At 62.5% G+C, this 22,488-nt stretch overlaps 1 protein-coding gene across 7 annotated transcripts in view; it reads left to right on the top strand.

Annotated features, from left to right (window-relative positions):
- Positions 1 to 22,488, top strand: part of PITPNM2 (phosphatidylinositol transfer protein membrane associated 2) — a 107,770-nt gene that overhangs the window by 29,684 nt on the left and 55,598 nt on the right. Inside the window, exon 1 of one of the 7 annotated variants that reach the window (XM_037051946.1) lies at positions 20,877 to 21,168. The exons of the other annotated variants lie outside the window; for them this stretch is intronic. The gene's annotated coding sequence lies outside the window, so the exon portion shown is untranslated. Of the gene's footprint in view, positions 1 to 20,876; positions 21,169 to 22,488 lie in introns of those variants that run through there. 7 annotated transcript variants of the gene reach the window in all.

Below are 22,488 nucleotides of genomic sequence, written 5' to 3' on the forward strand. Positions count from 1 at the left end.
CCCGTGGGAGAGCTGACGGGGATGGTCCTGGCCCGGCTCGGAGGCAGTCACTTCCTTCCTGCCCTCCCAGCTCACACAGGGAGGGGCGCTTCCTGCCGTTGTTTCCAGGGAGGTTCAGCAAGGTCGCAGGCTCCCAGGAAGGAAGAGAGCTGATGACTGGGGCCGGACCACAGCAGCGGCTGACACACACTTTCCGTCCCCACCGCCTGTGGCCCCATCAGCGGCCCCGTCAGCTACGGAAGCTTATTAACCCCGGCGCCGTCCCTCCCGCCCCCTCCCGATCTCTCCAGTATGACTCGGGGTACAGGGTGGACCCACCCTCTTTTTACATGCTCAGGCCCTCCCCCCACCCTCATGGTGGACCCAGGCCCTTGGGGGGTCCCCTTTTTCTTCCCAAGAGCCTCCAGGCACCCACTCCCGGGCTGGCCGTGTGGCTCAGGTAGCTCCAGGAGCCGTCCTTGCTTCCGTCCCGGTGGCGGAAGCTGCACGCCTCTGGCTTCGTTCCTGGTCGCTGCTTCGGTCCCTTGTGCTTTGCCCAAGGCTTTCAGGTTGCCACGGGCGCGGCTGTGTTCGCTGGGCCAGGTGGCGGGGCCAGGGGGTGGAGTGGAGGCCGCAAGGGCACTGGACTCAGGTATGTTTTTAGAAGTCGACCCTAAGGGCATCTCGGAAGCACCGGGTGGACTTGGAGGGACTCGAGGAATCGTGGAGTCCGGTCTCATCTCTAAGCCTATGGGGAAGCTGAGCCCAGTTACGGGGGTTGCTTGTCCAAAGTCCCAAGGCAAACTGGTCAGCCAGGGAGGCCCCCGACTTGGGCTTCTGACATCCAGTCTGATGTGTTTGTAGCTGAAGGAATGGATGGCGGGCTGGGGTTGGGGGACCTGCAGAGGCCTGAGTGCCCTGGGGACAGGAGCCAGGAAGAGGGACTGGTCCCAGACACCGCAGCTGAGCTGGGCATGGGGTCCCAGGAGACTCCCCTGGCAGGCAGGAACTGACCGAGACTTTGCAAGCTGAGGATTCCAGGTGCTCCTGGCCTCCCGTGGCTTTCTCCGGGCCAGCGATTGGACCTCCACTGAGCAGGGGTCTTCGTTGCCAAGCCTGAGCGTTGGGCAGGTGAGAGCCGACACTGCTGTGCATGTTATTGAAGATTTTGTTGAGCTCCTACTAAGCGCCAGGCCGGAGACAGGCGTTGCGGTTGTCTCGGCGCCAACAGACGGGGAGGCTTGGCCACCTCGGGAGAGGGAGCAGCAGGGCCCACGTTGGAGGCGCATGCAGGGAGCTAGCCATGCCCGCTCTGGGCAGCTCGGTCCAAGGACAGCGGCAAAGCCCCTGGGGTCACCAGACGCCCCGGTGGCCACAGGCCAGGGGCCACCGTCCACCAGGGTGGTCTGTTTAAACCCACGATTGGCCACCTCTTGTAATAAAGGGAATGGGGAGTGTTGGGGGGGGGGTGTGGACCTCACTGCCCTGTGCTGGGTCACCGAGAACAGGCTTCACTCATCCCGTGAGGGCCCAGCTGTGCCCTGAACTTGACCACACTCGCTGGGAGGAGGTCTTGCATTTCACCCTGAGACATCCCAGGTGCCGCTTCGTGCAGAGGGGATGGGCTGGGAACTTCATGTTGCAAAACGGCTCTCGCAACCTGGGCCGTGCGTGGAACTGTGGGGCACAGCACCAGGCCCTGACCGTCCCAGCTCCGCACGGAAAGATCCGGTTGTCACCTTCAGACTCCTCCTCGGCGCCAGAGTCTCCTGGGGAAGGTGGGGAGATTGTGTTCTCTCTGGAGACGTTGCGTCCTTCTGCAGGGCAAATGGGGGTGCGAGTGCATGTGCAGAAATCCAGTGTGGTGTTCCTTTCAGCCTTTTAACTCCATGGGTCCCCATCACAGTAGCGGTCCTGGTGGGGAGTGACAACCTGGAAATTGCTGCCGTCCAGTGGCCTGCAGGCTGCGTCACTGCCCTTGGCTCTGGTCAGCACTGTAGGGGCCCCGGGTGGCCCCGGGGGGCTCCAGGGCAGAGCTAACGTGAGCCTGGTGCGCAGGGGTGGGAGACCACGGCGGGACCGCGGGTGCGAGGAAGGAGCCAGTCCTTTTGCAGGCGTCTTCCTCAGAGGCTAGAGGAGGTGGGGACACCAAGAAACCTGGGGCCAGCTCCCTGCCTTAGGGAAATTGGGACCAAGATGTGGTCCCCTCCTCCCCACCTGGCCCCCAGCCCCAGGCTCGCCTGCCCCTCATGCCTGGCTGGGGACTTCCCAGCCTTCCTGTGGCGATTCTCAGGCTTCGACCTGGTTTCCAGGACAATTGAGGTCTAGTGGGTGCTGTCCCCGCCGATCGGCGGTGGGTTTCAGACTGACACCTCCCCTCCTGGTGTCCCCTAGCTGGTCCTGGCGGCACTGGCTCTCGTGGGGGCAGGGTCCCCGTGGGAGGAGGGGCCTGGAGTCGGGTAGGCATTTGATGACAGGTGCCCGGCACCTTCCGTCGCCCGAGCTGTGTTTTGGGGGCTCGGACGGGGGCCCTGCCTGTCTCTCTCTCGGCCGGTCCCTTCTTCCTTCCGGCGGACGGCGCTCTTTCCCGTCCCCATTCACGCTGTAAACGCCCTTGGGAACCACGTCACATTCACCCCGGTCCTTCACTGTGAATCAGTTTATTCAGCGGCACTGGGAACTGGGCCACGTCAGCGAGGATTCAAGGCGATGGCTTCTGAGCAGGAGGGACATCCCTACATCGGGGACGGCCCGTGACACACGCTCCACTCCCGCTGCAAGGGGACATCTGAGGCCACGGGCGTGCTTACACGCGCCATGAAAGCACCTCGAGGAGGCGGCCTAGATTTGGGCAGCTGCGACTAGAGGAAAGATGGCCAATGAGAACATGGGCGTGGAGCGCCTAGCATGCGCCTGGCACGTAGTAGGTGCCCAGCAGATGAACGTCCTGACGTTTCTGTCCTGACGTCCAAGCCAGCCTGGCCGTGGTGCCCTGGGCTGGCAGCCACCTGGGGCTGGGGGCTGCGCCCCCAGTGGGCAGAGTTCTGCTCCAAGTCTGAGGGGGGTGGGCAGTTCTGTGACATCAGGAAAGGCCTCCGGGACCTAGGACCTTGGCGGTTGGACGCAAAACCTTGGTGCAGAGGAGGGTGTTTGAGGATGTACCTGCCCCAGGTGCAGCCACCAGGACCCTAGTGGCCTGGCTGTGCTGGCGTCCAGGCCCTGTGTATGACAGAGGGAACAGCGGGCAGGCCTGGCCTGGGACTCCCTCCGGCAGAAGGGACGGCCCCTGTTCCGTCCAGCCCCCTGGAGTACCTGAGCTTGCACACCTCTGGTTCCGCACGGCTGGGCTTTGTTTTCGTGTTTAGCAACCTGAGTGACAGATGCATGCCCAGAGCATGCAGTCCACCCTTTGGAAGTGTGCAGTTCAGGGGCATTTCGATAATTCACAGATGCGTGCCATCGTCACAAAGCTTGAGAACATTTGCAGTGCTCCGAAAAGAAAGCCCCCCCACCCTTTCTCTCTCACTCCTCCCCCGCCCCCGCCCCCGGCAGTCGCTCCTCAGTTTTCTGTCCCAGACATTTCATAGAAACGGAGCCACGCAACCCGTGGCCTCCGTGTCTGCCGTCTCTCACGCAGCATCACGTTCTCAGGGTCCATCCACGTGGCAGCCGGTGTTGGAGCTCCGCCCCTCTTCGTGGCCGCGTCGCAGTCCCCTGGACAGACAGACCGGGTTTGTTTATCCTTCATCCATCAGCAGACACGCGTGTTTGCCGGCCGAGAGTGATGCTGCTGCAGACACGCGTGCGCGGTGTTCGTGTGGGCCCATGTTTCACCTGTCTCACGTGTGTGCCGAGGAGGGGACTGCAGGCCTCCACGGTGGCCCTGCGTTTGACACTGACGGGCCGCCAGACTTTTCCATGGCGGCTGCGCCTTCTACACCCACACTGGTTTACAATGGTTGCCTTGGAGAGCTGGGTGGTGTGGCGGTTCGAGCGGACTCCAGAACCAACGGCCCGGCCAGGTCAGATCCTGGCTGACAGGTCCCCTTCGCTTCTCCGAGCCTCAGGTTGCGCATCTGTGAAATGGACAAGTTGACACCCGCCTTGCCCAGCTGCCAGGGCTGGATGGAGCCTGTGGGGGGCACTGTGAGGGCAGCATCTGTCCTTCGTGTTCCTCCCACAAAAGGGGTTCTTTCCCCTCCAGTGGGGAGTTGCTCCTACCGGAACAGGCCAGAGCTCCCAGGAAGAGGACAGGGGAGTCCCACTTAAGTCAGGACCAGGGGCTAGAGACCAGACAGGGTGGCCTGTCGGGGACCAGCCCAGAGGCCCCATCGTGGGAGTAGGGGGCAGCGTGACGTCGGAAAGCTCTTCCCTGTCAGGAGCAGGTACAGGTCATCGATCACCCAGCCAGGCCACAGCCACAGCCTGAGGAGGGCCTGTGCGTCTCCTGAGTCCCCTGTGCTCCAGGGCTCTGTCCCTGAGGTCCGTGGCCGGGCCCAGCCCTACCCCAGCCCCATCTGCGTGCGTCTCACCAGCCTGGACCTTACATGTGTGTCACCTTCCTGCCATTCATTCCCCAAACACACCGTGCACACTGGCCCCTGCTGTTCCCTGGGCTCCCCCACGCCGTCTCTCCTGGTGTACTCCTGCACACCCTTCAAAGCCCAACTGAAATGCCCCCTTTTCTATGAAGTCTGCCCCATCAGGCGGTCAGCGGCAGGCTCCCTTCTGCCCCAGCGGCTACGCTCTGCGCCTCCTCTTTCTGCTGGCCCTCCGGCGTGCTGGCACATGTCTGTGCCCCATCCCAGAGGGGACTTGTCCCCCAGGACACTCCAGGAGAGCAGGGCTGGGCCCCAGGTCCCCAAAGCCCCCATTTCTTTATCCCCGACCAACCAGGTTGCCTCCCAGCGGCCCTCCCTCCAGGAGGTGGGAAGTAGCCAGGTGAGCCTGGGGCAGAGGGCGCACTCCCTCCGAGAGCCCTGCACGTGCGTCCAGGTGCCAGGCGGGAGCGGGCGGGGCGTCCTTCTTCCCGCCGACCGCCTGCTGTGGCGCAGTGACCTGCTTTCTGTGAGCGTGGGCCCGGGAATCGGCTGGGCACTGGTGCCGCTCCCGTTGAGTCTCTGCTCCGTCTCTGAGCTGATTAGCCTCTTGATCTCCGTCAGGCAGCCGTGTCACCTCTGCTGTCCCCGCAGCCCGGCAGCTGGCATGTGCATTGGGGACTTGTCCGCTGCGTCACCAGTGGGGGGAGAGGGATTATGTTGTTCCCATCTGCCTTCGGGCACCTTCCTCGCCCCATCCAGCTGTTCCCCGTCACCCTGGGCCAGGCGGAGAGGCATAGGGGGCGAGGTCAGCCGGGAGCTGGGGACCTGGGGACCTGTCTGTCATCTGCACGTGAATGTCTTCGAGGCTGTTTCTGGCCTCGCCATTATCCCAACGGCTTTGGGGGATAAATATAGACGCGAGTGAAAAGCCCCCGTGGCAGGCAGGCAGGCAGGCAGGCAGTGCTGGGGAGCGGGGACGGGTGCACAGCTATAAATAAGTCTGCTAAACACCTCCCCAGCCGTGCTGCGGGCAGAAAGGCAGGTTTCCTCACCACGCACCGTGCTCTGGGGGCCGCAGTAGAGCAGGTAGCAGGGGTCTGCAGAGAACGAGTGACCGAGGATTCTGGAGTGTTGGGACCTCGCACAGAAAGGCAGGCAGCCCAAAGCGGTCCCCCCTCAGCGCTGGTCGAAGCTTATAAAGGGGACCCCAGCAGGAGTCATGGGGACAGCTACACGGAGGGACAGTGTGTCGTACCAAGGCCGAGGGCCCCAGTGCAGTGTCCTCGGCTTCCCCAGGCCAGGCTTCCGCTGCAGGGGCGCTGCAGCCCAGGGCTGGGCCTGGGTGAACCCAGAGCCGGGCTGCGACCTGCAGGCAGCTTTGTGGCCTTCCCAAGCCTCACGCCCGTTTCCTTTTCGGCCGATGAGCTTTGTTTATCTTCTGGTTCCCCATCCTCATGCTCAGCAAGGCGGCTGCAGAGTGACCCCTGTTGAGGCTGGTGTCCCAGGGGAGGGAGCCCTGCAGCCGCCCTCTGCCTCTCCCCTCTTCTCCTCTCCCCCATTTCTGCCCGCCTCCTCCCACGCAGGAGCAGACGCCTGGGGCTGGCAGTGAGCCGGGCCGTTCGTGGAAAAGGACCGAGTGGGCAAGCCAGCACAGCTCTCCCCGTGACTCTGCAATGACCGTCACGTCATAGGAAGTGTCTTCCTGTGGTCGCTGTCCGAAGCCTTCTTGAGCAAAGCCGGAGGGTGCCACGCAGGGAGAGTGGCGTTCATTAGTATCGAACACTAAGTGGTATCCCAGCCAGCTTGCTGTCCACAGATGGGCGTGGGCCACTGTGGCCTGGGTGGAGGGGTCTGTGTCCTAGCCCCACAGGCTTCAGGGCTGGCAGGACAAAGGCGACCCCAGGGCTGCATTGGGGCCTGGAGCAGGGGCAGGTGTTGCTTCTCTCTGTGCCTGTGGGATCAGGATGAGAAACTAGGACCATGCCTGGCCCGCCAGGTAGAGGTCGGGGGGCCTGTGCTTAGCTCCCCTTGTCACCAGAGGGTGACCTTGTCCAGCAAGCTTGGTCACTGCCAGTAGCCCAGGTCTAGAGCCAAGATAACAGATTCCCAGGGGGGGCTTCGCCTGTGGCCTGGGGTTCCCTCTCAAACCCCCCTGTCCTGCCCCCGACTCAGTGGGCTGCGAAAGGGGTGGGCTCAGCCCCTCAGCCGCTTCCCGCCTCCCCCAGCACTGCAGCTGGGAGCACCAGCGTCCGGAGAAAGAAGTGACCTGGAAAGTGTCGTGTGATGGAAAGATAAACATGTCTGCCTAAGTGAGCCACAGAACCCAGAAGTTGCTGCAGCCGTGTAAATATTTTCGTGTGCTCCTGACTCCGGGGGTGTCGCTGTGATAAACAGAACAAAGGACAGATTGTGTGTCCCTGGTCTGGCCCTCGCGGAGAGGTGTGATATTTACGAAGGACCGTGTGCGTCAGAAGTCCCAACACCACTCTCAGGTTCGGGTGCCCATGCACATGGCCAAGGTCAGGGCTGGGAGGCCAGTGTGCCTGCCGTTCACTTCTCAACTGGGATAAAGGAAAACGGTTCCTTGACTCAGCACTTACGACGAGGAACGCGGAGGCTCCCCCAGCAAGCGGTTCCCCAGGCCTCTGGGGACGCCGCCCGGATGTCCCACATGTCCAGAGCCCATGGGAGGGGGGTTCAGTGCCACCAGACTGCCCCCCAACTTCAGACGCCAGTCACAGGTCCCCAAGTCACCCACACTTGCAAGAACACTCACAGAAGTCAGGGACCCGTTTCCTCACATTCCTGGTTTATCACGAAGGACGTGAGACGGATACAGAGAGATGCACAGTCGGACGCACAGCCAGACGAAGCCGCACCCAGGGCGAGGTCAGGAAGGTCCCCACAGCGGGAGCTCAGTCCCTGGGGATTTGGGGTGCACCAGCCTCAGGTGTGGTCTGCAGCTCCAAAGCTTCCTGAGCCCCGAGCTCCTGTAGTTTAGGGTCTTCATGGAGTTTTCATTGGTGATTCACTCCGTCCCCAGCCCCTTCCCTCCTAGAGGCGGGGTGGGACTGACAGTCCCAGCCTCCTCTTCTCGGCCCCTTCCTGGTGTGACCAGCTGCTGTCCTGAAGCTCTCTGGCCGGGGTGCTCGGCCACCACCATCTCATTAGCTTACAGAAAGACACTCTTATCTCTCAGGAAACTCCAAGGGTTTTAGCAGCTCTGTGGCAGGACCCAGGAGATGGAGACCAAATATATATTTCTTACCATGTCCCTGTATTACTCAGGGAAACTGACTGCGGAGGCTGGGGGGCGGGGGGACTGTGTCCCGAGGCCTGGGAGGGGCTCAGGGGCGGAGGCTGGTTTTGACCCCGGGGCTGCACCGGCTTGCCCTGTGCCCCTCTGCGGTCTGCCCTGGCATCTGTGAAGGTCACTTCCTTCCCAGCCCAGGCAGAGGGAGAGCTTGGCCCATCTCTGCCTGCCTTGTCCCCTGCCCCACGGATGGGCAGGCCTCCTGGGCGGCTGCAGCCTGGCCCGGATCCCTCCCACCCCAGCTTCCCACGACTGCCCGAGCCGGCAGGACGGGGCCTGGGCCCAGAGGCAGGTCAGAGCCGGGTTGTGGTCCCTGAGCCTCGGAGTAAGACCACAGCTTTGGGGTTGGCGGGCTCCAGGCTCGGCAGCCTCAGAGCAGTGCCATTGCCCTTGTGAGCCTCGTCAGTTACCCTCTGCACGGTGGGGCTTGTAGGGAAGGGGAAACGTGCCCTCTTTGTCCCCTTAGTTCTCCTGACTGTTCTAATAATCAAATGGACCCGAGACAGATGAACAGAACAGAACCGAGTTCACTAAGTCTGTACGTGTGCGGCCCCGGGACGCATTGGGCAGGTGACGCTCGCTTCCGTCTTGAGCTAAGGAGAAGGGGCAATGGTTGGGACTTTAAAGGGTCCCCCTTAGAATCCCAAGGTGCTGGCCTCCTTGGCTGCCCTGAGGATGAAGTAAAACCAGCTGGAGCAGGAAGGCTCGGTACGTGGCCTTCCTTGCCTGTTTCAGCTGCCCTTTGAAGGAGGTGCTGGGGAAACTGAGGCTTCGGGGGGGCGTGACTGTGAGGGCCACAGAGCCAGTGCCTGCTGCGGGCCTGTGGTTTGCCCTAAGAGCAGTGGCCCATCTGCCCCACCCAGGGTGGGGGGATTGCTGCAGGTGGTGGGGGGCATCGGAGGGGTCAGAGGTCAGATTCCAGTTAGACGACCTTGAGCAAGCCACCCTGGCTCTGATCTCCTGTCTGCCCACCTGGTTGAGTGCATGGTCCAGGCCAGTGTCCACGCGGTGTCTAGTGGCTGGTGTTGGGCAGCACCCAGAGGTTTGGGGAGATCATTAGGAACCTTCCATCTCCTCGTGACATCTTTCCTTTAGTCTGCAGGCCCCGGCCCCCCGATTAGGGAGCCCGTCTATCTCTCTGGGGTAGAGGGGGAGGCATCTGCACCCCAGGTTTTGGTGAGTCTGTGGCCAGCTCCCCCCAGACCACCCGCTGTCCTGTCGGGCACGGCCTGTGGAGGGTGGAGGCTGACCTGACCGCCCTGAGCTGGTTTTGAGAGATGTGGAGCCGTGGTGTGTCCCTGCGTAGGGCGGGGTGAGCTAGGGACTCTGTGTGTCCGAGGCTCCTGCTTGTCCGAAGCCGCCAGCTAGGGTAGATCAGAGCCCAGGTCGGGGTGGGCCTGAGTGCTCAGAAGCCGAGGACAGGGGCGCACAGCTGAGCTTCGGTGTCCTCTTGCCCTGAGTGTCTCATCTTCTCAAACGGAGGGGCTGGGAGTCCTGGGTGAGCCTGCCGCCGGCCATGTGTTTGGAGAACAGGGTCTTCCACTGAACGGCACTGTGCGGCCCAGTTCCCCACAGGCCCCACCTGCACCCTGGCAGGTTCTCAGATCCTGAGGTTGAAACCGGGGTTGTAGGGAAGACACCACCCCCTCCAGGTGGGGCTGCCTCGACCTCCCCAAGGTGTAAGCCCAGGTCGCCAACGGGGGAGGGGGACCTTTCCCGGCTGAGCCACCCAACTGCAGGGCCCTGGGCTTCCCAAACCAGTGAGAGGGCAGGAGGCAGGGGAGCCGTTTCTGTAGTGACCGTTCCCAGAAGGGGGACTTCTCCCCCAGTCAGCCCTACAGGGCGGGCGGTCGTTGAGGCTGCGGGAGAAGGGGATTTACCTCTCCAGGGCGTCTCGAATCGAGGGGCAGTGGGAACAGCCCAGAGAGGAGACCCTGGCAGAACCCAGAACTGTCAGGCGGGGGGAGGCGGGGGTGTGACGGCCAGGCTCCTGCAGGCTCTGGGGGAAGGTGTCTGGGCTGGCGCGGCCCGCCGGGGGATTGCAGCGGCTTGCACTGCAGCACGTGGACACTGGGCAGACGCCCCCACGTTCCAGCCTGCCCTGCCCCGGCCTCTGCAGGGGGGGTGGGTAACCAGCACAGAGGGCCACCCACCCTGAGGGTAGTAGATTGATGGACTTAACACCTTCCCCCTCGCCCCCAGTGGCTGTCGTGGTGAGACTGCAGTGGAGAAAATTGCAAAGCTCCGTTGGGTTTCACTGCGAGGCGAGGCAGCTCTCTGCACACAGCACTGGGCGTTGTCCGCGGTGTGGGTCCCGGGTCCCGCAGTCAGTTGGCACTCTGGTGCTTGGAGAAGTCGCCTCCGAAGGCAGTGGTGGCCGTGCTGCTGTGCACCTGGGCCGGTGTCAGGACCCAGGGAGGAGACGTCCCTGTGGTCTCCATCGGGCCCCCCGTGGCTGCTGGCCTGGCCGGTCAGCATCAGGTCAGCGAGGGGCCGACCTTGGGAACGGTTGCTTCTCCCAAGCCGCCTGATGTCACTCGCCACTACACACCTACCAGTGCGCCCCCCTGCCCCCGGGCTCTGGGCAGGGGGGCCTGCGGGAACTTGGATGTCAGATGGGGGTTCTAGGACACATCAGAGTGGCCGTTGGCGTTGACCGGATGCCTGCCCTGCTCCATCCAGGCCCTGTGCTGGGTGTTTCGAAGTCTCACGTTAATCTTACTTCATCTTTGCAACAGTCCCAGGAAACCAGCCTCGTTTTATAGACGAGGAAACGCTGAGGTGACCTGGCTGGGCTGGCTTTTGAACCCCTTCGGGGGGGCCCAGCCGCCCTGCTGGTGGTCCCTGGGAGCTGGGGGCGGGGCCAAGCCAAGCCACTTTCAGATTTTTTTTTTTGAGATTTTATTTTTTGAGAGAGCGGGAGGGAGGGGGAAAGAGCAGGAGAGGAACACTGATGTGTGAGAACATCAGTCGGGGGCCTCTCACGTGCCCCAACCAGGGACCTGGCCCACACAACCCAGGCTTGTGCCCTGACTGAGAATTGAACCGGCGACCCTCTCAGTCCACAGGCTGGTGCTCAGTCCACTGAGCCACGCCAGCCAGGGTGCCGCCGTCCGACTCTCAATGCACGGCCACAGAGGGAGCAGCAGGTGCAAAGGCCCCGAGGCACAAGTGTGTGTGGCCAGTTTGAGGAGGCAATGAGAGAGGAAGGGTGGTCAGAGATGACAGGGTCGGAGCTCCGTCCCGAAGGACTCGTAGTCATGGTGGAGACTTTGCACTTGATCCTCAGCGTGAAGGGGGTCACCGGAGGGTCTGAGGTAGAGGAGAGAGGGACATACTCTTATTGGCATTTGCATTTGCAAATGCTCACTTGTCTGCCCCGTGGAGCCCGGCAGGAAAGCAGGGGCTGTGGAGACATTCTGTGTGGCAGCAGCCTCTGGGGCTCATTCATTCCGAGGTTTGTGGCTATTCTTCAGAAAGTTGTGTGGAGGGAAGTGAGTCGCCTTGGAGAAGGGGCTGCGAGCGGCTTGCCCTTGAGCGAGTCACCCAGAATCCCCGCCAGCGCGCAGGGCCCCTGCGCCTGGCTCCTGCAGGGTGTGGCCCTCGGGTGTCCCCCCGGGAGGGAGGGCACCGTAAGGTGGAGCCTGGACACGGAGACGTCCCTTTCCCCCAGTGCCCTAGCCCCTCTCTGAGGGAGTTAGCCACACCCATGGTTGCTGACCAGTGCAGCTGGGCTGAGCGGAACTGAGACCTTGGGCCTGACCTTGGAGGCCTTTGAGAGGAACCAGGCTGGTCCAGCTGCGCCCTGGGCCTCGCCCAGGGGCCCGCTCCGAGACCTTTCTCTCCAGCATTTTGAGGCTTGGGTTGTCCAGATGTTGGAGTCGGGGATCTGCCCTTCCCAAAGCTGGCCCACCGTCCCCTCTCTGCCTTCCCCTTTCCTTCCCTCCTTCCTCCCCTCCTCTCTAACTTCCTTCCTCCCCACCCTTCCACACTGCTGCTGAGACACTTAAGAAAACAGTGAGTGCTCCCCACTCAGGGCCTGGAGCCGCAAGACCAGGGCTTGGCTCCCCTCCCAGCTGTGTGACCTGGAGCAAATCACTAACCTCTCTGTGCTTCAGTTTCCTCAGATCCAAAGTGGGGACAAAAAGGATTAAATTGGCCAATTCCCCACAGCAGGCAGCAAGCCTACAGGCCCCCCTTGGCCTCCAGGACCCTGACCTTCGGGCCTGGACAGTGATTGCGCTGCGTGTCTTTCTCTGAGCTGCCAGGGACCAGTGACCCTGGGTCCTCTTTGAAGGAATGTGCCTGCGTGCTTGGGAGACTTGAAGGACATTCATCACCATCTGTCAACTTTGACCACGTCCCAGTCCTGTGCTAAACATGTACATAGGTCATCCCACACAGTCCTCAGAAAAGCCGATTTCACCCCTATTTCATAGAAGAGAAAACGGGGCCTCAGACGGGTGGCAGAACTTGGCCGAAGGCGGCAGGGCCTCCTGCAAGCCGTCTCCCTCCAGCCAGGAGCAGCAGGGAGGTGTCTGCTGGCCATGAAACCTTGGGGCTGTGGGTTTCTCCTTCCTGCCCATGGACCCGGCCCCAGTGACTGTCCCTGCATCTGTCTGACTGCAGGATAGTCAGAGAGGACCTCTCTGTAGAAACCGAAATAAACCGAGGAAACAAGTCCTTTAGTATCAGAGAAATGCACTCCAGGCAGCGGGCACGGCAAGTGCAAAGGCCCTGAGGCACCTTCTTGGCCTCCGCCTGCCCTCTGGCATCTGGTAGGTCATCACAGACGGGGGCAACTCTGACCGGTGCCGCCGGCTAACGTGAGGAGCCCTCTCGGAAGGTCCCTGACGTGCCCGGGTGGCAGGGGGTCCCGGGGCTACTGAGCTGTGCATCCGGCACTGAAGTCTGTCTGGGAACAGATGGAAGAGGTTCCAAAGTGGTGCCGTCGGCCCTTCCTGTACCTTCTCGTAGCATTTCGGAGGGCGCGCCCTTATGCCCCTCTGTACCCGTCAGTGCCAACTTCCCATTCCTCCCTGCCCCTGCCTCCGGCACCCCCTTTTCTTCTTTCTGCTCCTACACTCGCCTGTTCTGGGAACCTCCTGGCACAGGACTCACGTGCTCTGTCCGTCCTTTTGCGCCCGTCTTCTCTCACTTAGCGTCATGCTTTGGGGGTTCGTCTGTGCCGTTGCTGGCGGACACCCTAGAAACACACGGGGCGCCAGCACGCCGCCTGTCCCCGCCCCAGCAGCTGCAGAGGAACAGAAGAGGAGGGAAGCCCAGGTCCCGGTTGGAGTATCTTGGCCGTCCCTGCCCTCGAAGGCGTGGGTCGCTCCACGCCCGGCTCCACCGGTTTGCATTTCTCCACATGGTTGTGCCTTCACATCAGGGCCCCTGTCCTGTTCAGGCCTCTGCAAAGCTTGTCCCCCGTGCGTCCTGGGCTGTGTGCTTAGGACCTCCCGTCTCAGCCTCTCTTTTCCTCATCTGTGAAATGGGTCCTGCACACTCACTCTCGGGTTATCTGTGGCCCTGGGAAGCCGGCTTCCCGTGGCCAGCCTGGAGCTGGCCCTGGTGTGCCAGGCTGACTGGGGGCGGGCAGGCGGGGGAGGAGCGCGCCTCAGGCCATGACCTTTAATTTATTAATTAATGAGGGGGACTCGGATGCACCAGGACTTAAGAGCCGACGGGTCACATGGTCTCTGTAAGCATGGGGCTGGTAATCCGTTTAAAAAAACATTTTCTTTTTCGTCTTTTTAATTTGATGGAGGAAATCATTAGCCGGGAAATTGGTGGAGCTGATTTATTCCCGATTGGGGGGAGGGGGTGGGAGAGAGAAAATCTGCTCTAATTGCTGCATGTTCTAGAAACACGACTGCACAGGGGGACCCTCTGGACCCAGGTGGGCAGCTGTGATGGCAGTCCCGGCGGCGGCACAGCCGACAACACCTAGCCGACCTGCCGGGGCCGGTGCGCGCTCAGTGGGGGCCCTGCTGCCCACGCCCCCGGGCCTTCATCTCAGGCCCTTGTTCCCAGGGACACAGGACAGGGACTCCGTCTGGGAAAACGGACTCCGTGCCTCCGGGGCTTCATCCGGTTCCAAGGGGCAGTGACCGGGTTCACCCTAAAAATAGCCAAACTAGCAAAGAGCTTCAACGTGCAAATGTTTTTCGTATCTATAGGCCGACTTATTTAAAGGTACAGCTGTTTTTCAGCATCCTGGTCCGTCTGTTTTCCCGGAACGGGGAGGAGCTCTTGGGTGGTTTGGGTTTTCCTGGGGTCACCGTCTTCTGGCACCCCCACTGAGGTCAGGCGGGGCTCCTGCCCTCTCGGTGGCCGCCTCTGCCCCGGGGCACCCCAGTCTGGCCACGGTGAGGCGCCTGAGCCTCTCTGGAGTCCCAAGTGCCCCCCACTCGACAGGGTGGCCTGGCTGGAGTGCTGATGACCCTGCAGGCTTGAGTGCGTGCGGAGGGTTAGCCTAGCTTTGATTTTCCGAGTTCATCTGGCCTAGAAACATGAGTAAATGAGTTTTCAGAGAGCGGGAGGCTATAAATAGCGAGGCAGGATGTGGAGAGGTGAAAGGCCGGGGACCGCCAAGGTCGTGGGCCCTGCTCTGAGCCGCAGCTGCACCAGGGCCCGTCTGCCCCTCTGGGTGCCGGGCCTCCCAACTCTGGAGAAGTCCCGGAGTTCCAGGCCCTTGCCACCTCTACTGTCCTCACTGCCACACCCCACACGGGGCCACTGTGAGGCTCTGAGACACAGTCCTCCCTCTGCCCCTTGCTGGGGACTCTGTGTCTATGTAGCAATCCTTCCACAAGTGTGCTGTGCCTGGGGGGGAACCCCCCGTCAGTTGGGGTGCTGAGTGTGTTTGCCCCTCTGGACGGTGGGCCTGGGACTCCAGGATAGGGGTCTGAAGCCTTGGGACAGACCCAGACCCTTGGAGTGCTAACCTCTGCGAAGCCTTCGTTCATGCCTTCATTCATGCCTTCATTCATTCATTCATGTGTTCATTCATTCACTTGTGCCTTCCTTCATTCATTCTCTCGGTCATTCAGTCACAAGTTCATTCATTCACTCAGGAGTTGCACGCTGCGCCCTGAGGGTTCAGCAGGGAACCCAACCCACCCAGGCTGATTGACATGGACTAGACCCAGGCAGACCGTGCAGTCCCACTCAGACGAGGCACCCAGGGGAGTCACGTGCACAGAGACAGAGAGTGGAAGTGGGGGCTGGGAGTAAGTGTTTTTCGGGGACAGAGTTTCCCTTTGGGGAGATGAAAGTTCTGGAGATGGGGGGGGCGGTGGCAATGGAGGAACAGCCACTCGAACATTCTTACTGCTGCCGCACCGCCCTCCACCGTGGCCGAGACGGGTACATTTGAGGTTGTGTGTCTCACCCCACAATTTTAAAAATAAACGAGAAAGAAGAAAGAAAAGCCCCAGGGGCATTAGGTAAGGGTCAGCGCTGTGAGGGCAGTGAGGAAAGGCCAGGAGGGGGCCAGGTGGGGGTTCGGTCTGAAGGAAGGGCGGGAGGAGGGCCTCAGAGAGCCCCGCCCAGAGCAGAGGCTGTAGGAGGGGGCGCCTCTGGGCAGAGGGGACACGGGGACGGCCAGCCCCCCAAGGCAGGGCATTTTGCAGGTGTGAAAGGCTCCCTTGGGCTGTCCGTTGAGGGTAGGCATGGCAGGGGCAGCTAAGGAAATGCTTTGCACAGTGCGGGGGATGAGGCCGGGCAGCAGCCTCCTGCGGAGGGTGGCATGGCCCCCTGCTGAGCTCAGAGGAGGCCAGGGCCTGGGGCTCGCTGGGGACATGTTTAGGTTTCTCTGGAGTCTTCGGCCGCCACTTCCCTGGCCTCTCGGGTGGGGTGGGGAGACGGGGTGGGATGGCTCCACTGGGAACCAGCTCCTGCTCTGAAGCTATTCAGCTCCCTGGAAGCACGCAGCGTCCCTGGGGCCCTGGCTGGGGGTGGGGTGCCGAGGCCCCCCGACCTGGGCCTGCCTCAGAGTCGCCTCTCGGGGGGAGGGGGCCTGTTCAGGCCAAGCTGGACGCCAGGGCGTGGGCTTCAGCCCCAACTCTGTGCCTGTCCTGCCGCACCCCCCACCCTTCTGACGGCACCCACATCTGTGCACCGCAGAGGGGGAGGGTTGGTCTCCAGTGTGGACTCTCTGGGCTGGGGGAGCGCCACCCACTGTGTGCGTGTGGGCAAGACCCTGAGCACCGCCTCGCGTCCCAGCCTGGGCCAGAGCACCCTCTGCCTGTCCTCCCGCCCACACCCCGCCCGTCACTTGAGGAAGCGGGGAGAGCCTGTTTCCACCATGTGGCTCCCGCCCAGACATTCCAGGGGTGGCCTCAGGAGTTGCTGGGGGAAACGGCGGGAGACGGGGTTCTAGAACAGGTGTCTGGGGCCGGTCGGGGCAGGAGGAGGGCCCGTGGTCCAGGGACCCACGTCACTATGGAGTCCACTGAGCCCACGCCCCAGCCGGAGTCCGCTTTGTTCCCTGAGAGCCCGACTGCCCGCCCTCTGTCCTTTTAGAGTGGGGCCTCGGGGGCCGCAGAAGCCTGCTCCGCCCGGCACCTCGGGGTAAGTGGGAGAAGAAGAGGTGGAGAAGCAGGACGGAGGGGCTGGGAGCTTGGTCGGGGCCCCGCGCCCTGCGTTTCCCTGTCCTCATGTCCTCAGAGCCGCTGCTCTCTTCTGATGATCACCACTAACCCCACACGACGACTTCATTTTAAAGGAGAGTGAAATAAAATTTGTAATTGCGTTTCCCAGGCGCACAGGTCCCCTTTCAGGTGCTCAGTAGCCAGGTGGGGTTAGTGGCGGCCATCCTGGACAGCGCAGGCCTGGAGCACCTCCGTCACCACAGAGTCTCTGTGGGGCAGCGTCAGTCTCATGCCCAAAGCAGCCCCTCGAGGCTGAGGCTGTTGCCCCATTTTACAGATGTAGGGGCTGAGGCTCAGAGGATGGAAATGACTCGCTGGTCTCAGAAGGGGGTCGCAGTGTGGGTGTGTGCGCGTGCATGTCTAGCTGCCCCGCTGCTTCTCCGGATAGAGGTGAAGGGCGCCTTCACGTGCTCTGGGACCTCTGGCTGCTCTGGGAGCCCTCCCGTGCCCCGGGGCCCAGTGGGGAGCGACACTGTATTGAAAAGGCAGAGCAGGGATCACCATTCAGTTTGGGGCCTCTGGAACCTGCACCTTCGAGACCAGATCCCTTCGGAGGCCCTGGGGGACCTCACAGAGCTCTGGAACCTTCCATTCACAAGGTGGAAACAACCCACACACACATCCATCAACGTGGCCTCTCCACCCCGTGGACTGTGACCCAGCCACGGAAAGGGACACGGCACGGCCACCTGCCGCAATGAGGATGAGCCTTCAAAACACGCTCTGTGTGAGAGAGACACAGACGCCAGAGGTCACGTAGGGTGCGATCCTGTTTGTAGGAAACGTACTGAACAGACAGACCCTCAGAGACACGGAGCAGGCTGGCGGCCATCCGAGGGGAGGCCAAGGGGGTAGCTGCCCACGGGGACCGGGTCTCCGCTGGGGTGACAGGAACGTTCTGGAACCAGAGGGCGGTGGTGGTGGCACGGCCTGGTGGACGCGCCGGGTGCTTCGGCCGTGCTCACCTTCGGGTGGTGGAAGCGGGGCCTCCGTGTGTTCCCACGCTCGGCGAGAGAGGGGGCACATACACACGCTCATGGTGGAGCGTTTTCAAGTTCGCCATCAGCGGAACGCTTTCCCAGTGACACGTCGCGGGGAGAGGGAGGGTAGGGCCATGGCATCGGCGTTTCTGAGGCTGGGCTTCTGCCAGGACCCGTGCTGCCACTGTGCAGGCTGCAGGCTCTCCGAGGCCTGTATCATGCTGCGCCTGTCCCCCGAAGGATGGGCCCCACCCCTGTCCCTTCCTGTCCCCAGCTGTTACAGTGTCCCTGTGCCTGGGAGTGCAAGCTGGGAGGCAGTGGGTTTATCCCAGGTGAGCAATGAGGGTGCAGATGTGTGGCCCAACTTGCCTCTCCCACGTGGTCTCCGAGGGGAGAAACTGAGGCCCCAACCCAGGCCGGCTGGCTCTCTCCCCAGCCCCATTTCTGCTGCTTGGAGTGTGAGCTGGACCCAGTGGCCAAGGCCGGTCCTGCAGCTGGGATTGTGGCCAGCGGCAGCAGCGGCAGGCAGATGGGACTGCCAGGACCACGGCCGGGCAGCACCTGGGGGTGCTGTCCACCTGGGGAGCCCCATGTGGCCAGGAGAGCTCCTCCCCCACCTGCACAGGTGGTTCTAGACATCTGGGCTGTCGTGTAGGTGGGCACCCCCTTATTCCCGCGGTGGCAAATGTGGCTACAACTCGTGGGGAATTGCGACTCAGGGTTCGGCCACTCAGGGTTCGGCCCCTCTGGTTTGCAGGCAGGTGGAGGCCCACAATGTCGGGGACACCTGGGCCCTGGCCTGCCCAGGCCATCGTGGTGAGGGGCCCTTGGGAGCAGGATGGAACCGGGAGCCAGGGGCAAAACCCTGAGATTGTGTCCCCGCTCCCAGGCAGAGAGCCGCTCTCGACCCCAGAGGGTCGGGCCGGTCCCCTCCCAACCTGGCCCCGTGGCCCAGAGGCCTGGTCTGGGGGAGGCTGCGTTGGGGAAGTGGGTGGGGACGGCGCTGCTGCCGCCTCCCCTCTGGCACACGGATCTGCCGCGCTTTGGGCTGTGCCAGCGGCTCCCCCTCTCCATGGCAACTCCGCTCAGTGGTCCCGGCGGAGGAGAGAGAATCGATTCTCCCTCTTCCCTCCCTCCCTCTCCCCACCCCACCCTCTGGGCCTCCCTCCCTCCTCCATCCCTGGCTGGTTCACTGCTCCTCTATCTCGAAGGTCCCTCAGTCCATCCGTCCGTCCTGTCCGTCTGGGGGGCCTCCATGCCCCAGGCGCCCTCCCTCCCAGGCATGGGCTGCCCGCGGAGCTGCGTGCTGGGGGCGGCGCCCTGAGCCCGTGGGCATGGACCAGGAGGAGCTCCGGGGACCTGGGGGGCGGCACAGCCCCTGCGACGTGGGGCTTCCAACGGCTCTGACACTTTGTCCCCACTCGGCCCCCCCTTACGTTTTCTTCCTGAAAGGTAATTTTCTGCAAAAACTGTCACAGCCTGAGGACGGGTGATCAAGCAGGAAGCCTGTGTCCTGGTCATGTGGGCTGCTGGCTTCCTCCGAGGAGCAGGGCTGGAGGGAGAGGCAGGGGGAGGCCAGGTTGGGGGGCCGGGGGTCTCCTCCCAGGCGGCGGCCATGCTTGGGCGGTCACTCTCAGAGCCTCCCCATCTCCTGTGTGATTGCTGCTCAGCAGGTCAGTGTGCCTTCCCGGACCCCGGGGTGCAGGGGGAGCATTTAGAGGCTAGCACATGCGCCTCAGATGGGCCGGGCCCAGGGGGCAGGGGCACAGGGCTCCCTGTCTAACCCTTCCTCACCTGACAGCGGAGTTCAGTGGGGGACTGTTTTGTCCCGTAACCGAGAATTTCTGAGAAAACCGGCGCAGGGAGATCTTGGGCTGGCTGGTTCTGGGCGGAGCAGCCCTGCCAGTGGGGTCCACCCCGCAGCACCGCCATCTGTTGGGGACAGTCCCTCAGCAGAGTTTGGTTCCAATGGGGCTGAGAGACAACTGCCCAGTCGGCCAGCATTTTCCACGGCCTCTCCCCCGTCCTCCAGGGCGGCTTTCCTGGACGGACTTGATGGGGTTCACGGTGGGCGCCTGGCCCAGGGCCCAGGGCCAGTCCCCTGGTGGGCAGCCCCTCTCGTCACCTCTGCTTCTGGGCTGCGAGGAGGGACAAAAGTGCCCCTCGTTGTCAACAGGACACCCCCAGGTACAGGTGCAAAGTGAGGCCCGCAGGGAACGGATTTAGCTTCCAGTTCTTAGAAGCCACGGATTTGAGTGGTGTGCGAGAGGAAGCCCTGTGTGGTCTTGAGACAGAAAGAACACCGAGTGGCCCGTCTGACTCACAGGGAAGTTCAGAGTCTGTGGCAGATATCAGGGGGACCGCTCGCGGCTCTGAACAGGGGCCCCAACCCGGTGGCAGAGCAAACAGGTTGGGTGGCAAGGGCGTCTCGACACTCAGGTAAGCGTCCCAGAGTCAGGCTCAGGGGCGGCCGATTGGATTTTCTGTCTCATCGCCTGTCACCTCTGACAGATGGCTTTAATAACAGAAGCAGCTTGCAAGGGGGCCCCGGGGGGGGCTCTCCCTCTGGCTCTGGGGTTGGGCCTTTTAAACCCTGTCTGCTCGGCTCCCAGAGCCCTGAGCCCCGGCCCCCGGGTCCTTGGTGCATCCCTGTGATAATCACATCAGTTCCTGTTGGGCCGGACGAGGAGAGCGCTGGCGTGTCTGCAGGCGGCTGCGCCGTGTCTTGTTTTTCCTCTGCCGGGAGCCTGGCGTCTGTCACCGAGACCCTCCTGGCATCTGGGCGATGCGCAGGCTTCTTAATGGCATTAGGCGCGTCTGGACTCGGGTCGGCTTGCCGTAAATTCTGATGGGTTTCCGAGTTGAGTGACGGGTCGGGGGGTGGGGGCGGTGTGCTGGTTTTGTTTGGTTTGCCTTTGGTTGGCTGGCGAGCGGAAAATGTGATGTGACATGTGAAANAGAGCGCTGGCGTGTCTGCAGGCGGCTGTGCCGTGTCTTGTTTTTCCTCTGCTGGGAGCCTGGCGTCTGTCACCGAGACCCTCCTGGCATCTGGGCGATGCGCAGGCTTCTTAATGGCATTAGGCGCGTCTGGACTCGGGTCGGCTTGCCGTAAATTCTGATGGGTTTCCGAGTTGAGTGACGGGTCGGGGGGTGGGGGCGGTGTGCTGGTTTTGTTTGGTTTGCCTTTGGTTGGCTGGCGAGCGGAAAATGTGATGTGACATGTGAAAGGTCAGTCCCAGAGAGTGGCAGTGCTCCCTGTTCCTCGGAACTCTGGGCTGGGCCTCCACGGGAGGGGCTTCTCCGCCCGGGGCCTTTCACGGGCCGCCGGGGTGGGGTCGCTTCGGGGACACCCGTGTGCATTCAGCCAGCAAAGCTGAAGTCGGGGGGGGGGGCGGGGGGAAGGCAGAGTAAGGCTGGCCTTGGAGGAGGAGACAGGCACGGCCCACCAACCTTCCTGCTTGCATCCCGAGTGACTGATTCCGTGCGGCCCCTCCCTCCCGTGTCCTCGGCACAAGCAGCCGGCACTTTGTGAGTGTGATTTCCCATAGAGGCGGAAAAGCCTTGCCACCAGCTGCAGAGGGTGTGAGCGCAGGTCGGAGGTGGGGGCCCGGCTGCTGATGGCTCTGGCGGCCGGCGAAAGTGTGGGAAGCTCATTCCAGGAAAAGAGGAGTAATCACCGGTTGGCTGGCGTTCAGGCGGTGAGTGGTTCTGTCTTTAATTCGAAGGGAGCTCTCGGATCCAGGGAAGGGGCCGGGGCAGCCTGGTGGCCGCTCAGACAAACCTCAAGAAGTTCAGGAAGCTCCGAGGGGGAAGTGACTTTTCTTCCCCCTGCGTGCTGGCTGGCAGTGTGCGGGCAGCCACCCCCACCAGGCTATGGCCGAGTGGGACGGGCAGGGATTCTAGGGCTGCATGCCCTGGGGAGGGCCCAGGCTGTGGCCCAGCCCAGCCCCGTGCCCGGCTTGGAGACCTTGAGCTGGCGCTGCTTCCTGTTCGTTACCTGAGTGGCTTAGGAAGCTGCAGGAGGGAAGAAGCTGGAGAACGTCATACTCTCCCCGGTCTGCTGTGTGAGGTCCCTGAACACGCACACGCACGCACGCCCACACACATGCACACTCACACCCCACACGTGCACACACGTTCCCCCTCCCGCCCTCAGGGCTGCCCGGGCCAGTTGGCTTTCTGCTGTGAGCAGTTCTCAGTGTTGATACGGTGAGAAAGCACGTCTGTCCTTTCCGGGCCCCGGTTTTCGGCTTGGTGTCTCACCTTCGCCAGGCAGGCCGGTCCCGTCCGCCTCCGGAGGGAGCTGCCTTGCTCTCTCACGCTTCCTCTTCTCCAAGCCCCTCCCCCAGCCCAGGCTCTGCTGGGTTGATGGGTGTGTTATAGAGGTCAGTGCGGTGGTGTCTGCGGGGGAAGGCCCGGGGGGGCAGCGTTCCACCTCACACCTCTGAGGGTGGTCTCAGGTGGAAAGGCAGGGGACTTGAACTTGAAGTGTGCTGAGTTCCCAGGCCGTGTGTATGTGCACGCGTCCTCCCCACATTGTTCATATTTGGCCTCTTTAGCTTTACTTTCCACTTCTCCCCATTTTCGGGTTTCTTTCCCAAAGCAAAGATCTGCACGCTCTGACTCAGGGTCCCCACACCCACCTCGTAGGCACCTTCCCAAAGGTCACCGAATCTGACAGTTTGCACGCACCCTGGAAGTGCTTGCTCTTGTCACACTGGGCGGACGAGCCAAGTGCCTGGGAGGCAGAGCAGCTGCCCTAGGAAGACAGAACCAGGATGCACACCTCCGACTCACTCATTCATTCATTCATTCATTCACCTGTGTGAGGCGGGACCTGCTGAGCTCTGGGTCCAGGGCGGAGTCCCTCCGTGCATCCCGGTTGTCTAAGGAGAGAAAAGGGAAGAAGGAGAGAGCAGGCCCAGGAGGAGGGAGCGGGCAGCCCTGGAGGATGGGGCCACCCCTTGGTCCCCCACCCCGCCCCCCAGCCCCGCCAGGAGTGCGGCAGTCAGCAGCTG

The sequence above is a fragment of the Sturnira hondurensis genome, unplaced genomic scaffold (genome assembly GCF_014824575.4).
Source record: "Sturnira hondurensis isolate 20B ecotype Veracruz unplaced genomic scaffold, ASM1482457v3 Scaffold0007406, whole genome shotgun sequence".
In the NCBI taxonomy this organism is placed as follows: domain Eukaryota; kingdom Metazoa; phylum Chordata; class Mammalia; order Chiroptera; family Phyllostomidae; genus Sturnira; species Sturnira hondurensis.